Source organism: Eurosta solidaginis, chromosome 1 (genome assembly GCF_040869045.1).
Source record: "Eurosta solidaginis isolate ZX-2024a chromosome 1, ASM4086904v1, whole genome shotgun sequence".
Taxonomy (NCBI): Eukaryota; Metazoa; Arthropoda; class Insecta; order Diptera; family Tephritidae; genus Eurosta; species Eurosta solidaginis.
In genome coordinates, this window is record NC_090319.1 from 108,339,442 (window position 1) to 108,355,049 (window position 15,608).

Sequence of the window (15,608 nt, forward strand, 5' to 3'; positions counted from 1 at the left end):
TTCACCAATTACCCAGCAAAAATGTGCCCGTAAATTGACTAGGAAAATGACTAACAGCTGTGTCGATGGAACACGTAAATCGCTAAGTAGCATTTGTACAGGGCAGCAGTAACATTTGTGACCAGTCCATTCCGTCGTACCTATTTATGTGATTGTCCATACTGCTCACACATATACGGTTTTAGGTTATCGAAAAGTAAACAAACTATAGTGCTGTACTGTTCTTACATTCACGTTCTGGCAATCATTTTTTGAGTTATATACCTGTAACTTTACGAGTATTTTTACGTTAATATGACCGTCTTTTGACTAGTGTTATGACCGTTTTTTTACTTGGATTATACTGCTATATAAATAAAATATTTCTTTAATTCAAATCTATTAACATTTCTTTTATTAAACATTTTTACAATATATTACATTATTTATAATAGTTGTAAATTATTAACTATAAGTCTTAAGGAATAGTTTTTCAGTCTTGTTGGTGACCCATAAATACAAATTTTATTGTATGCGATTGTATGCGATTGTATGCATACAAAGTTAAGGGAAACTTAAATAAATTAATTAATGATATAGAAAACAAAAGAAAAGAACTAACAGAACTATTTGTTGCAGTAAACCATCAAATCGTGAGTAGGCAATTCACAATTTGGGTAAGTTGACTTGTAATTCGCCAATTTTAATGCTATAACTTTTTTATTTTAGTTCAGAAAGCTGCAATTGAGGTTCGAAAGTTACAATTAAAGTTCAAAAATTTCAATTCAAGTTCAGAAAATTAAATTCAAGCTCAGAATTTCAATTTGTAGTTCAGAAAATTAAAATTGAAGTTCAAAATTTCTGTTTGTAGTTCAGAAAATTATAATTGAACTTAAATTGTTATTTTCTGAACTTCAGTTGTAATTTGCTGAACTGCAGTTGAAATTCCTGAGCTTCAATTATAATTTACTGAACTTCTATTGAAAATTGTGAACTTCAATTGTAATTATTTGAACTCCAATTGAAATTTCCGAGCTTTCAGAACTTCAATTGCAACTTTCAAATTTTTTTTACATAAAATGAACAATTTAACATTTTTTTGACAGTTAAATTGGTGAATTGCCTACCAGTGGTTTGAAACCACTTACATTCGTATTGGCGCTTCTCTATATCATTAATATAACAATATCTTTTTAATAATTCAATTAATACACAAATATAAATTTTTTCCCTTTACATTTTAGAACTGTGTACAAAAATATGTAATTTTACATATCACAACCTAAACCAAAAAGTATTTCAACTCATAATCAGAGAAGATTTGTGTTGAATGTTGATTTATACCACGAAAATAACAAAATTGGTAACAAAACCAGGCTAAACGATAACGTTAACTACCAAAAAAAAAGTTATTTCACGATGCTTTCATGGATCGATTTACACTTAAATACCGATCTGAAATTTTTTTAAGTTTTCATATTTTTTAGTTTAAAATGCGACATATGCATTCTGTGGCATAATTTTAGATTGAATGTACTTCATGCAATTTTCTTTCTTCGTGATTTTGCAATAATAAACGTAGGTACTCATAGTAATTTTTTGTTTTGAATTATGTGATTACAATATTTATAAGGACTATTTAGTTGATGGTATTGGTACTGTCAGTTAAATTCATCAGCAATTATTTATATTCAAAATATTTTTTTGTTATACATCTATTTTATAAATTTTGGTTAAAAATTATTGACAAATTCGTTGCAATTAGATTGCTTTAAAAATCTTTGCAAACTTTGTGCGATTGTTGAATATTCAGGCAGGTTCTGAAATTCGAGTATTATTTTAATTAGAGCATAAAAAGCTTAGTAACGTAGGAAAAAACTTAGAATTATTTCAGTTAAGTTCATCACAAATATTTATAGTCAAAATACTTTTTTCTTATACATTGCATTTAAATTGCTTTAAAAATCTTCGCAAACTTTGTGCGATTGTTGAATTTTATTTTAATTAGAGCATAAAAAGCTTAGTAACGTAGGAAAAAACTTAGAATTATTTCAGTTAAGTTCATCACAAATATTTATATTCAAAATACTTTTTTCTTATACATCTAGTTTATAAATTTTTGGTTAAAAATTATTGACAAATTCGTTGCAATTAAATTGCTTTAAAATTCTTTGCAAACTTTGTGCGATTGTTGAATATTATTTTAATTAGAGCATAAAAAGCTTAGTAACGTAGGAAAAAACTTAGAATTATTTCAGTTAAGTTCATCACAAATATTTATAGTGAAAATACTTTTTTGTTATACATTGCATTTAAATTGCCTTCAAAATCTTTGCAACCTTTGTGCGATTGTTGAATATTATTTTAATTAGAGCATAAAAAGCTTAGTAACGTAAGAAAAAACTTAGAATTATTTCAGTTAAGTTCATCACAAATATTTATAGTCAAAATACTTTTTTGTTATACATTGCATTTAAATTGCTTTAAGAATCTTCGCAAACTTTGTGCGATTGTTGAATATTATTTTAATAAGAGCATAAAAAGCTTAGAATAGGAACGTAGGAAAAAAAGAATTATTAGGTTCTTATATAATTTTTAATCAAGATTATTTCAGTGTGTCTTGTTCGTTTGTTGTAGGTAGGTTTATGCTGTTTCAGAGCTGGATTTATGGGTCAGATACCGCCTTTGTTTATGCCGATTGTGGCTCAGCGTTAAACACCGTCTCATGCTGTCTTCGAAGTCGATCCTGCCTTGCAGTTTGAAAACGTCTAAATTAATAGGAATGGACAATGTTAGTAATAACATTTTAAAACTATTTAAATTACACTACCAAAAAGTACGCTGTTCACGAGTTTCAGTTTAGATAAAGATCGTTTGCCCTGTACTCCGTCCCAGTTAAAATTGAAAAGAACGTTGTCAGAGAAAAGTTTTCTCATTACTCCAATAATGTCTAATGATGCACCTTTCAGCATAAAGATATATGATTTCTAAATGAAAACCACCAATTTAAGTTATGAAACACAATTTAAAATATTCAAAAATACCATTGATTCTTGATAATCATCTGAGTCCAAATTCCTTAGCAAACTTACCTGCAAAGCATTAGAAGTCTCAGCAGAAGCATAAATTAATTTTGTCTCCACTTTCTGCGTAGCCGACAATTTCTTAAATTCTTCATCTGAACGACGAGCTACTTGTTTGAAATTATATGCTGCCTGCAAATTATCTGTACAATTTACTTGTTTGAAATTATATGCTGCTTGCAAATTATCTGTACAATTTATGCATACAATTTTTGGAAGATTATCAATTGATGTTGCGTGCAACTATGGTAAACGGAATGGCTGATTCGCAGAAAATTTTTGTGACGTATTTGGGGGTACATAGCATGTAAGAAAAGGCAAGCATATATGTATCGGGCATTTCAATTAGGCCATCTCATTCTGCCATACTAACAATTGTGGAACAATGTGGGATATTTTGTTGTTGGTCGCCATCTTTGGTCACTAGATTTTTGCTGGGTATCGTCTTAATGACTTTTACATTGCTGTCGTGAAAAAGGTAACGCATGCGCTCTCTCAAAATAGTGTACGTGTGACTCTCTTTCTCGCTCTTACCTATTGTGTTTTCGATATTCCTTCTCGCTCGATGTTATTTACATTTTTAAGTTACTTCATCAGTTATGTTTTCGTTATCGCTAACCAAAACATATGCAACAACAACAACACGGGTAACTGGCCTATCGGTTACCCGTATCGGTTACCTTCTGTCAAATCGCTTTTTCTATGAATGAAACGCGTCCTTTATGTTCAGATAATATTTAATTATAAATTATTCATATATACAATGTTTTTTTAGAATTTAAATTATTGCCTTATTACTCTAGCGAACTTTACATATGTGAATTTTTATATTTATAAACTATATAAATACATTAACGTCTATTCATAGTCGTGCCCTTTCCGAAACCTTGTTTTGAAGTTCTTATTTTTCCTGCGCTGGTAGTGTTGCTCATCAGTTTGCAGTCATATTAGTTTGGTAGGTATAGTAACATCAGACGTAGGGAAATTAGGAAGCATGTCAGGAGTATCACCAGAATCCAAAGAAGCATGGTGATTCATTTCGTCACCTCCGTTTTCTTCCATATCCGGATTCATTCCATACTAGTAATTATAAATATCTTGTAGATGCCACATAGGTGTAACCATACCCTCAAGATATTTCCGTTCAAATCTTGTGGTGTACACGTAAACTTGTATTTGTTCTAAATTATTCACCACATTCTAAACATAGAAAAGATGTATTAAGTGTTTGCGTAAATACCATTGTGATTACAATATGGACAAACATTCAATTCTAAACTTTTCGTTGTTACATCAATTGTTTCAGCGTGTTGTACACGTAAATAAAAATTCATACTTGAATGTATTTTCGTCTTCCAATCGCATAATTTACATTTTAAATAATGACTATTAGGCATATGAGAAATCTCATGGTCCAATAATTTGTTGAAGCTTGGTGTAGCTGCTTGAATAACACAAAATTTACATTTTGCACCACGTTCGTTATATTTAAATTGTAAATGTTCTGGTTTATCTACACGATGCATAAAGTTTAGATGCTTTTTCCAACAATGTGCTGAATTTAATTGAAATACATACATTGGGCATTGTCTCATGATAAATTTTCCATAAATATACTGAGCCTCTTTATGTAGGCTCTTTTCTTAACATCTAATTCTGGTCGTACAGGATATGACAGTTTAAAAAAAAAAAAAAATGACAGTTTTGCTTCAGGTTATAATCCACACTCATACTATTTTCAGATTCTGTTTCATAATTTTCATCATTTTCAACATTGGACTTTGCATCAACATCATTATCATCATCGTCATTTTTTGATAACTCTGTTTTAAGCTTCATATTTATAAAAGGTTCATCTTCCTTAGTATTAGAATTAGAAACATTGTCATCTTCGGTTAAGTTTTTATCAAGTTTAGCTTTTTTCCTAGGTTTAAATTCTTTACTATCCGTACTAGAATTAATACCATCATCAACATTTTTCGTGGTCTGTTTGAGTTTTTAAATTTGCCAATGGTTCGCCTTTATCAGTATTAGAATCCGAATGGCCTTGGCCATCTTCACCGTGTTGCAAAGTAGGCGACACATGTTGGTGTTGATGTTTGCGCATATTGCGGATATGTTGGTGGTTCACTAGTCATTAATTGTTTAGAAGTTTCAACTTGTTGCGTTTGTTGTTGTTGTTGCTGGCTGATGATGTGGTGTTAACGTTTGTTGTACAATTTATTCGGGTGATTGCACATATTGTTGGTGTGTTATAGTGCTGGAATCCTTCCGATATTGAAAGTCCTTGATTAGTGTAATCCCCACGTAGTGAACTACTCCTGTGACCGCGTCCGCGGTAACTATTACATCTGAAGGCGCTTAAGTTACAGGCATAGCTGACATCGCTTATATAACAGGTTGACTCTAAAGTAAAAACCAAAACAAAATATTAGAATCAGTGTTTATGAATAACATATTTAAAATAAGCTCTTACAACAACGTGATCGGTGGCTACATCCCCGTGAAAGTAGTGTGGTGTTCCTCCTTGTATAAACGTAGATACCGGATGTGCTCAACCGTGCAGTTTTCTTCTAATTTGAGCAAATGTATGTTCTTACAGCCACAGCTGGAATATTTGGGATATTTCTATCCTCACATCGTCAAAATCAAATTACCTAGAATGAAAAAGAAACTCATATCAGTAAGAATAGATTAAAAGTTTTTAATATAAGCCGAAAAGTGTTCCATAGATAGGGCTCCACACATAGCTCTTTTCCAAAGGCACAAGAGAAATTTCAAGGCGATTTAGTCGCCACTACTTCGTATGCGCATTTCTCTACGCTCCCTTTCGGCATGCATCATCAATTTCGTCATTACTATAAAGGCCATCTTGCTCACAGCAATCCAACAATCTATTTGTCCGCAAATTCGTTGAACTAAATTCCTAATGGAAAGTTCCTATCCAAAAACTCTGTTTACAGACAGTCTTTCGCCGTGAAAACGAGGGCAGTGAAATATTACATGTTCTGCGCCTTCCAATTCGGACGGACTGCTTGGACAGAAAGGATCCTCCTCTATCCCACGCTTATGTAGATATTCCTTCAAGCCACCGTGCGCGCTCAATATCTGTGTGAGATGGTAATTTAGTTTGCCGTGTTTTCGCTCGTACCATTCCGCTATATTCCGGACTAGCATGAAGGTTCAACGCTCTTTTCTCGAATCTTCCCGCCGTTCTTGCCACCTAACTATTGTTCGTGACCTTGCGCTTTTCTTAGCATCTTCAGATGGTCGGCTGAATCCAATGCCATACAGATCGGCCATTTCACCTGAGAGTAGATCTACTGGGATTTTCTTGGATAAAACATGGATCGCGTCGTCGGAACAGCACATGCTATTCGTATAGCAGTAATGCGGTAGGCTGCTAGTATATCTTTTTGGTGGACCATTTTAGATCTGTGCCATACTGGTGCTGCATTTAAGATCTGTGCCATACTGGTGCTGCATATAATATTATAGAGCTGGTTACGTTGGATAATCGCTGACGGGTAGCTTCGCTTGGGCCGCCGATGTTGGGCATTATTCGCGTTAGGGTTCCACTAACTCTAGAAACGTTGTCCCCCACCGCCCTGAAGTGCTCCCTAAAGTTAGTTTTGAGTCAATGATTACTCCTAGATATTTCAAGGAGGGCTTTGAATTTATTTGAAAATCTCCACAGTCCGCTTTGAGCTCATCAGAACCACTTCTGTCTTATTGCTAGCCATCTCCAGCCCCGTGTTCGTCAACCATTCCTCTATTCTTCCCATGGCGTCATTACATAATGCTTGGAGCAGATCAAGTTTCTTGGCCACTGCTACTACGACAATATCATCTGCATAGCCGACAATTTCCGTGCCTCCGGGAAGGTGGTTTTGTAGCACCCCGCCATACACCGCATTCCAAAGAGTTGGACCTAGAACAGATCCATATCTAATCTATCTATCTATCAAATTATTCGGAGCAGGTACGGAACTTGTCTTGGGACACCCAAAGTGCACCCACGCTTCTCATGGCTCCAGCGGGTTAGCGGCTTCCTAGAACTTAAGCCACTTGCTGCTTCTAGATCTGATATCTGTCAGCTGGAGTCTTAGCCCGGCAAGCGCAGGGCACGAGCACAGAATGAAATCGATCGTTTCCTCCTCCAACTCGCACTTCCTACATCTGCTATCACTGACCAAGCCTAATTTAAAGGCATGTGACGCCAGAAGGCAGTGTCCAGTAAGAATACCCGTCATGAGTCTAGTCTACAGTTTAATGATAATAAAAATATAAGAATCAGTGTTTATGAATAACATATTTTAATTAATCTCTTACAACAACCTGATCGGTGGCTACATCGCCATGTAGGTAGTGTGGTGTTCCACCTTGTATAAACGTAGGTACTGTATGTGCTCAATCGTGCAAATTGACATTAGCAGTAACATTATTTACATAAACATAGCTTGGTATTTGTGCAGGCCTCAATATAGCATACATTGGTCCAGTTCGGTGTGCACCAGCCACTGGTACAAACACTTTTGAATGCATAGCTTTCATATAGGATGGATGTCCAGCAGTGCTCCGGTTGTGCCAATATGTAATGGGCTGCTCCGTCTCTTGGTACGGCTGTATAGGTATAGGCGGGTGCAATGTATTACTAGGCTCAAGATCGGAAGGTACATAGATGGCTCGAAGACGCCAGAGGGGATTGGAGCCAGAGTTTTCGGACCCAGAACCAAAATATCAGTAACTCTAAAAGCACATCCGAGCATTTTCGAGCGGAAGTATTCGCCATAAGTTAGTGCGCTAAGCTGAACCTTCAGCGCTGATACCCCAAAGAAACAATTGTCATACTCAGTCAGGCAGTCAGGTTCCACTAAAGGCACTTGCGGCGTTCGAAATAAAGTCAGCACTTGTCCTTCAGTGCGTAGAAAAGCTGAATCAATTAGGAGCACACAACGTAGTACTGTTGGCCTGGGTCCTAGGCCACAGGGGAGTGGAGGGCAATGAGCAGGCGGACTCCATGTTTAATTTGTTGCGTCTCTCCCACAAATTGTCAACCCCCCAGCAGATCCTTGCAGCGGGTCTGCGCCATACTCTCCTCTTCCGGGAAGGTATCGACCCCAATCCGGGTCCTTCTCCTGACCCCAGTACTGAGAAATGGGTTTGCTGCGTTTGCCGGAAAAGAATCTTTTTAGGACGGTCATATATATAAGGGCCTGCAATATTTCAATGAACTTCCTAATCACATAAAAAGTAGTAATAACTTCAATACTTTTAAAAAAAGTTTGTTGGAGCATTGTAAAACCCTTCCAATAAGATAGTTTTTTTTCTTTTATTTTTTTACATGATATACCGATACTGGAGCGCGAAAAGGGAATGGTAATAATGGTAGCAGCAAAATACAATGCATCCGGCCCTAAGGAAAAGAAAATCGGTCGCCACCTGTAATTCCAGACAGTTCCAACAACTAATTTCGCTGGAATTCGGTATTTCCAGCTGGTATTTACTGTTGCTGATCGGAATCATTCGCATTCCGACAGCATAAATATAACAATAAAATTATATAATGTGTAACAAAAATAACGAAAATAAGGCCAAATAAAAGTTGGAGCAAGGGGGATTGGAAACACGTCCTTTTCAACCTCCCATTATATGTTGAGCTGTGCTAATCGGAATCTTCATGCATTCCGACAGCGTCTTTACTAAACAAAGTTGAGGGGTGATTGGATACACTTATTTTCAATTTCCAACATCCAAAGACATGTTTAGCTGCATTGATCGGAGACTAATACATTCCGAAAGCTTAAAATACACATATAATTGAAAAATATAAGTTCCAAATTTTGTTGCCTTAAGCTGGGAGCACTGGAGGATTGGAAACGCGTCCTTTCCAACCTTCCTTTAATGAGTGGCTCCCAGACTCGTCCCTCTGTCACGCTAGTAAATATGCTGATCGGAATCACATGGCATTCCAACAGCATATTCAATAGAAATAAGTGATTATAACAATGAATTGTACTTAGTAGTTTAAGTTTTGGGCCTAAACAGCCGTAATAATAAATAAATTAATTTTAATAATTTGGGAAAAATTTAAACAACGTGACATCAGGACGGACAAGGCGACAGTTGTTTCGATTATACCTTGTAAATCTCTTCAAAGCCTTTTTTTTTTATTAAAATAAATTATAAAATTAAAAAATTGCTTCAAATAAATGTTTTCATACATTTAAAAAGGCAATATGGGCAATCCCCGATTATTAAAATAAATAAATTAAATTAAAAAAATAAATACTCTTGTCAGTGTTTCACGTGCAAGGGATGGTTGCATCGGACAGGTTGCTCTGGGCTAGATTCCAAAATCCAGCGTCCTCGTAACTTTTATAAATCTTTTGTGGCTCTTGTTGTTCACGGCCTCATTACATTATGAGGAAATACGGCACCTGAGAACACAGCCGTATGAAGCTAAAAAACACAAGCATGTCTTCAGTGAACTCCACAAACAGGCGTCGGACCTCTATGCCGGTGATTCCTGTACTCAAAGAACAAAACTAGCAGAGGAGGAACGCACTCTCCCTAGGGAAACGAGAGTAGTCACTCTAGCCCAACTTCGAGCTGGATAACGTAACAGGTTAAACTCTTACCTATCCAGAATCAACCCCGACATACAAAACATTGTCCTGCTTGTAATGTGTCCCCACATGTCACCAACCACCTCTTTAACTGTATTGTGCAACCAACGCCTCTAACACTCCTCTCATTATGGCCCACCCCTGTTGAAACAGAAAGTTTCTTTGGACTCCCGTTAGAGGACATTGATGACAATTTGTGATCGGTCGCACCTATTGGATGGGGCGAAGCACTGCTACTACAACAACAACAGGCGGACAACACGGAAAGAGAGGCAGCAACTGCATGACCCATCGATCCCGAGCCGTTCCTGCCAGTTGGCCCACAGGGGCATTTATTAGCAGAAGGGAGGGAAAAGAGAGAACACTGGCGCAATATGCCAGGCCTGAGTCAATCTAAGTTACTGTTAGGGGGTTACACCACAACTCGATATAGGGCATTAATAGGCCTCTCAAAAAGATAACCTAAGAACCCCAACGGCTATTCTTACAAGACACTGTAGACTGAACAGTCACATGCAAAAGCTGGGTATATTATCGAACAACACATACCGATTTTGTGATGGATCAGCAGACGGTGGACCATATCCTTCTAGATTGCGGCGCAATTTCAAGACGTAGGGCTAAGTTTATGGGCTCACCATGGCCAGAGCATTCCCACATTTAATCCCTCAAGCAAAGAACACTGCTGGGGTTCATCAAGGAAGTCGGCTAGGATGAGGTGCTGTGAAGGAGATGTGCAAGTCACTGTGCAATCCTCAATAAATGATCTATCTATCTACGTTCCGATAACAAGCACCATTGTGGTACTAGCCCCACCATCTCGGGAACTATTGATATGACTACATTAAACCTTCTAGGGATTGAATATTAATAATGCCGGCAATGCGAAAGTCTGCTAAAATGCACCATTCTCCATGGAATGCTCGATATATAACTTTCCACGTTTTGAAACAGTGATGAAAAGAGCAAAATTTACAATAATTTTAACTGGCTGTGGGTAGTAAGGTGTTGATGTCCTCTCTTAACGCAATGTAATGACAACTGCGATGCAGGGAAAATGACAAAAATCTTGCAAATCTACTGATAATAATTCATTTTTCCTCCCCTTCTATGCAGTTCTATGCATACATACATATGTAATTTTCTCTCCAAATGCTAATTAAAAAAATTAATTGGTTTTCACATGAACTTCGAACTCTGTCGTATTTGCATTCTTCAGTTGATTATCAACAAAAGCATGACAAATTATTGCCCCTATTACCGTTTACAACTCAACTCTGGTTGAGTTGAAATTTCGTAATTTGGTATTACAGATTACAACTCAACCTGTCAAAAAAAAATTCGGTTGAGTTGTCTAGTCTTACAACTTTTTGTGGCATTGCCGTTTACAACCTTGTGTTGGTGTAGTTGTCAAAGACGTCAAAATCTTACAACTGCTTACTAGCAGTTGTCTCATGCAATTTTGCAGTTGTTTTGAAAAAATGTTACGTTTTAGAAGACGGTTCACCACCTAATTTTTAACAAAGATGTTCAAAGTTGATATCAAAAGACACGTTTCCACCTCCGATTTAAGAATCCGAAAACAAAAATTGTAATTCTTTGCGACAGCATGGCACTGCTAATACGCGTCCAAAAATATCGAGACGCGTATTAATCTCGAGAACAATAATCCGAAGGCGGAAAAGAAACATTTTATCTCTTGTCCGGAGATATTTGTAGTTGAAGTTGGCGATTTTCATGTGGTTGTTGTAATGTTGTTGTCTTTTTTCGGGTTTTGTTTAATATCTTTTGAAGGAGTTAAAATTTTTATTTTCCGCCTTCGGATTATTAATACTGATGCCAAGAGGCATCGTTTAATACCTCTCTCGATATTTTTGGACACGTATTAGCAGTGTCATGCTGTCGTAAAGAATTACCACAAAAATTAAAAATTGTTTTTCTAATAAAATCTAATTTCATGTGGTTGTTGTATTTTGCCAGATTTTTTGTACACAGCTATGCAGAAAGGTGTTGGACCCAACCAGAGTTATTTTTACGAATCGCGGCCAAAGGCCGCCAACGCAAAAAGATGTTCTGTGCAAAAAAAACTGTGGAACGGGCCTCATATTTCGTACCCTCTCGGGCCATTTTGTGGGTCTTTGTAAATATCTTTCAAAAGAAATAAAATTTTTAATTTCCGCTCTCGAATCCTAAAAACGGAGATGGAAACCCGTCTTTTGATACCACCTTTGATAAGAGTTAGATGGTGCACGGGCTTATAAAACGTTACCAAAAAAAAGCAAAAAATTTAAAGCCGGTAGTTAAACCTTTTTTAATCAAACAATAATCAACAATTTTGTACACATTTCTAGAAAAAACAACGTTTAAACGAATTACATTGAATAACTTTTTGACTTTAGTTGGACGAGGCTGGCCGCAGTTCGGATGCAGCCAAAATAGGTGAAATAAATATGCGAGTCCCATTGATACTTATCACTACTCCTGGGAATCCTATTTGAGTAAAATACAGTTTTTTCTGTTTGGGTTTTAATCTACTTCACACAAATATTCTCCTCAATAATATCTAAAACCAGTCCAACACCAAAATCATTTCCACATCATATTTGATAGCTGTCGTCAGCAAGGAATCGGAGTATGGCGCATAATTTTAAAATACGAACGCGTATGCGGAAATGGTCCTTAATTTTGTTTGGTACTGAGTAAAATGCTTCCTTTCAAATCTGCAAAATAACTTCATATGAAACTCATTATTTGTTTGTCACTTAAACATTTTCTTACCTGGTGCTTGGTAGTTCCAAGGGATTGGAATGATCACGCGAATGTTTTCCGTATTCGCGAAATGTCAATCACCAACATTTTTGTCATTATAAAATAGATTTCATATAATATTAATAAAAAAATCACATTTGAAAATGCTTAAATATCTGCCACAAATTGATCAGCTGTTTATTTATCTGTCAAATCATCACTTTCTCAAGTTGGCAACTCAATTCAATTTCAACTGAAATAAGTTGTAATTCGTAATACCAAACAGGAGTTGAGTTGTCTTAAAGTTGAGTTGTTTTAATTACAACCCAACTAAGTTGAGTTGTAAACGGTAATAGGGGCATATCACTAAAAAATTCATACATGTTGCTTATATATTTAATATGGTAGCCAATTTACTTACCCTTTCTGGTGCGATGATTCCTGGACAATCGGGCCTGACTAGACGCGATTTTTTTGCCTTAAGAGAGCGTGCTTAACGCGAACCCTATCATGTTATGGCACAACTTTGGTGATGCAAAAAATTAAAGACATTTCTGCTTCTAATGCTTCTAGGATAGCAGCAGCAGCTCCCGGTGGCACCACATAAATAACAGTTGAAGGCCGATCAGTTGCCTTTTTTGCTCCGGCTACCTATTCAATTTTAATTCACATTACATTATCTACTATTGCAATTTTTAATCACTACAAATCAATATAAATTACCGAAGCAAATACTGGCAATCCAAGATGCGTAGTTCCACCCTTTTTTAGGGAAATACATCCAACCAGTTCGGTACCGTATTCCAAAGCATGTTGCTTGTAAAGTACCTTGTTTTTGTAGATTTCCTTTGATTTTGGCATATTCTGAGCTGAATCGCAACCCGGCGGAGATGCTATCTATTAGAATAATATAACATTTTTTTTATTATTTAAAAATGCACATACGTATGAATGAAAATCAGAAAGTAAATAATGTTGTTGTTGTTGTAGCGATAAGGACACTCCCCGTTATCGACTTTGGTGGTCCTTTGCCGGATGCAGATCGGGTACGTTCCGGGAACCATTAAGGTACTAGCCCGACCATATCGGGAGCGATTTAGTTGACATAAAACCTTGTAGGCCATCCCGTCGATTCTATACAACTTAATATGGTAACGATTTAAAAGACGGTGCACCACCCAATTTTTATCAAAAATTATCAAACGTGGAATGAAAAGGCGCGCCTCGAACTCCGTTTTTATTATTATTTGATATTTTTAAATTAGGTGGTGTACCGTCTTGTAAAACTTTACCCTTAATATTATTTTGGGCGAAGGCCGCCAACGCAAAAAGATGGTCTCTGCAGCAATATTCTTAATTTCCGTCACATGTCACAACTCAAATTAACTTAATGTTATTTTGGGCGAAGGTCGCCAACGCAAAAAGGTGTTCTCTGCAACAAAATTTTTAATTTCCGTCACATATCACAACTAAAAGCACAAGATATTTTTCGTTGTAAACAATTTATATTTTTTTTGCGTTTCAATTTTTCCGGAATGATTAATGAACTGTCATTTCGATGACAGCATGAAACGTCGATGTGTTAGTGGAGAGCGAAAAAAGCTTTGAATGTGTGGGTGAACTGGTTACCTCCGTCTTGTAGGGACATTCATAGCTTTTTTCGCTCTCCACTGACACATCGACGTTTCATGCTGTCATCGAAATGACAGTTCATTAATTATTCCGGAAAACATTGAAACGGAGAAAAAATAGCATTGTTTACAACGAAAAATATCTTGTGCTTTCATTTCATTTCATTTCATTTCATTTATTTATTACGGCAAAAAAGCCTAATTCATAAATTAAATTATATTACAATTTACTATCTTATTGCTAAGGTTTTACAATATTCATAAAGTTTTGCTTTAAAAGCCCCGATTTCATTACAACTTTTTATATCTATAGGCAGTTCATTGAAACTTTTTAGACCTTTATAAAAAATATTTTGCTGATCTATTTCAGTTCTGAATAAAGGCAGTTTGAAATTGTGTTTATTCCTTGTATTAATGTTATGTGTTTGCTTAACTAATACTACGTTTTTACTTAGATATTCAGGTACATTTTCACTTTTAATATTAAATATAAACTTCATAGCGTGAAAAAAAATCTTTTGCTTTACACTTAACCAGTTCAAACTTCTCAGCATATCAGCCGTACGAGTATCTCTAGGTTTTTTAAGAATAAATCTCATACATCTGTTTTGCATCTTTTGAAGTTTATCTATTTCTTTGTCTGACACAATGAATAGAATAGATGGGCAGTTTACAAAGTGCGGTTCTATAATGGACTTATATATAATTATTTTGTACTTTTTTTGAATATATTTGGATGTTCTCTGCATAACCCCAATTTTTTTCGCAACTTTCTGGACTGTGTAGTTTATATGTTCTTCAAACTTGAGTTTGTTATCAATTATAATTCCCAAATATTTTATACTGTCAACTTTTTGTATGCTTTCATCATTTATTTTTAAACCAATTATATCCCCATTAACGTTCCTCCTTGTTATTATCATAAATTTCGTTTTATTTATATTAAGTTTCAGTCTATTTCCGCACAACCATTTATACAGGTTATTCAGTTCATGTTGTATTTTAGAAAGTGCAGAATTAATATTATTCTCACTAATCATTATTAATGCATCATCAGCGAATAGTTTAATTTCACAACCTTCAATAGCGTTAACTATATCATTAATATAAATTAAGAACAGTATCGGTGCCAAAACTGAGCCTTGTGGTAACCCTATGGGTACTTCCAATTCATCAGACATCACGGTATTTATAACCGTTTTCTGTCTCCTCTGCTTCAAATAGCTGCGAAACCAGTCAAGTTCTATACCAGTTATACCAATACGTTCCATTTTTTTGATTAAGATCTCCCTATCCACTGTTTCAAAAGCTCGTTTGAGGTCTAGGAAGACTGAAACAACCACTTTTTTTTTATTTAACTCTTCTTTCCAGTCATGTATCACCAAATTAAGAGCTGTCTCACATGAATGTTTCTTTCTAAAGCCTGACTGCTGGTGGGCTAGTATATTATTATCTTCAAGGTATTTCGTTAACTGGTTCTTAACATAAGCTTCAAGTATTTTACAATCACTAGGCAGGGTGTTTATGGGTCTAAGTTC

The 15,608-nt window shown here is 35.7% G+C and overlaps 2 long non-coding RNA genes across 5 annotated transcripts; both read right to left on the reverse strand.

Annotated features, from left to right (window-relative positions):
• Nucleotides 1–2,381: 2,381 nt before the first annotated feature.
• LOC137237321 (uncharacterized) lies at nucleotides 2,382–3,335 on the reverse strand. Of its 3 annotated transcripts, none has more exons than XR_010948903.1 (3): nucleotides 3,072–3,335; nucleotides 2,810–2,941; nucleotides 2,382–2,747 (listed from the first exon to the last, which is right to left on the reverse strand). It is a non-coding gene; the product is annotated as an uncharacterized lncRNA (long non-coding RNA). The 3 variants fall into 3 exon arrangements; XR_010948902.1 differs by having other exon boundaries at nucleotides 2,810–2,966; XR_010948901.1 differs by having other exon boundaries at nucleotides 2,810–2,966; nucleotides 3,024–3,335.
• A 425-nt stretch (nucleotides 3,336–3,760) lies between these two features.
• On the reverse strand, nucleotides 3,761–14,067 carry LOC137236705 (uncharacterized). 2 transcript variants are annotated; one of them, XR_010948590.1, is made up of 5 exons: nucleotides 13,732–14,067; nucleotides 13,163–13,336; nucleotides 12,861–13,086; nucleotides 5,539–5,719; nucleotides 3,761–5,468 (listed from the first exon to the last, which is right to left on the reverse strand). It is a non-coding gene; the product is annotated as an uncharacterized lncRNA (long non-coding RNA). The 2 variants fall into 2 exon arrangements; XR_010948589.1 differs by having other exon boundaries at nucleotides 12,861–13,090.
• Between the last annotated feature and the right edge of the window lie 1,541 nt (nucleotides 14,068–15,608).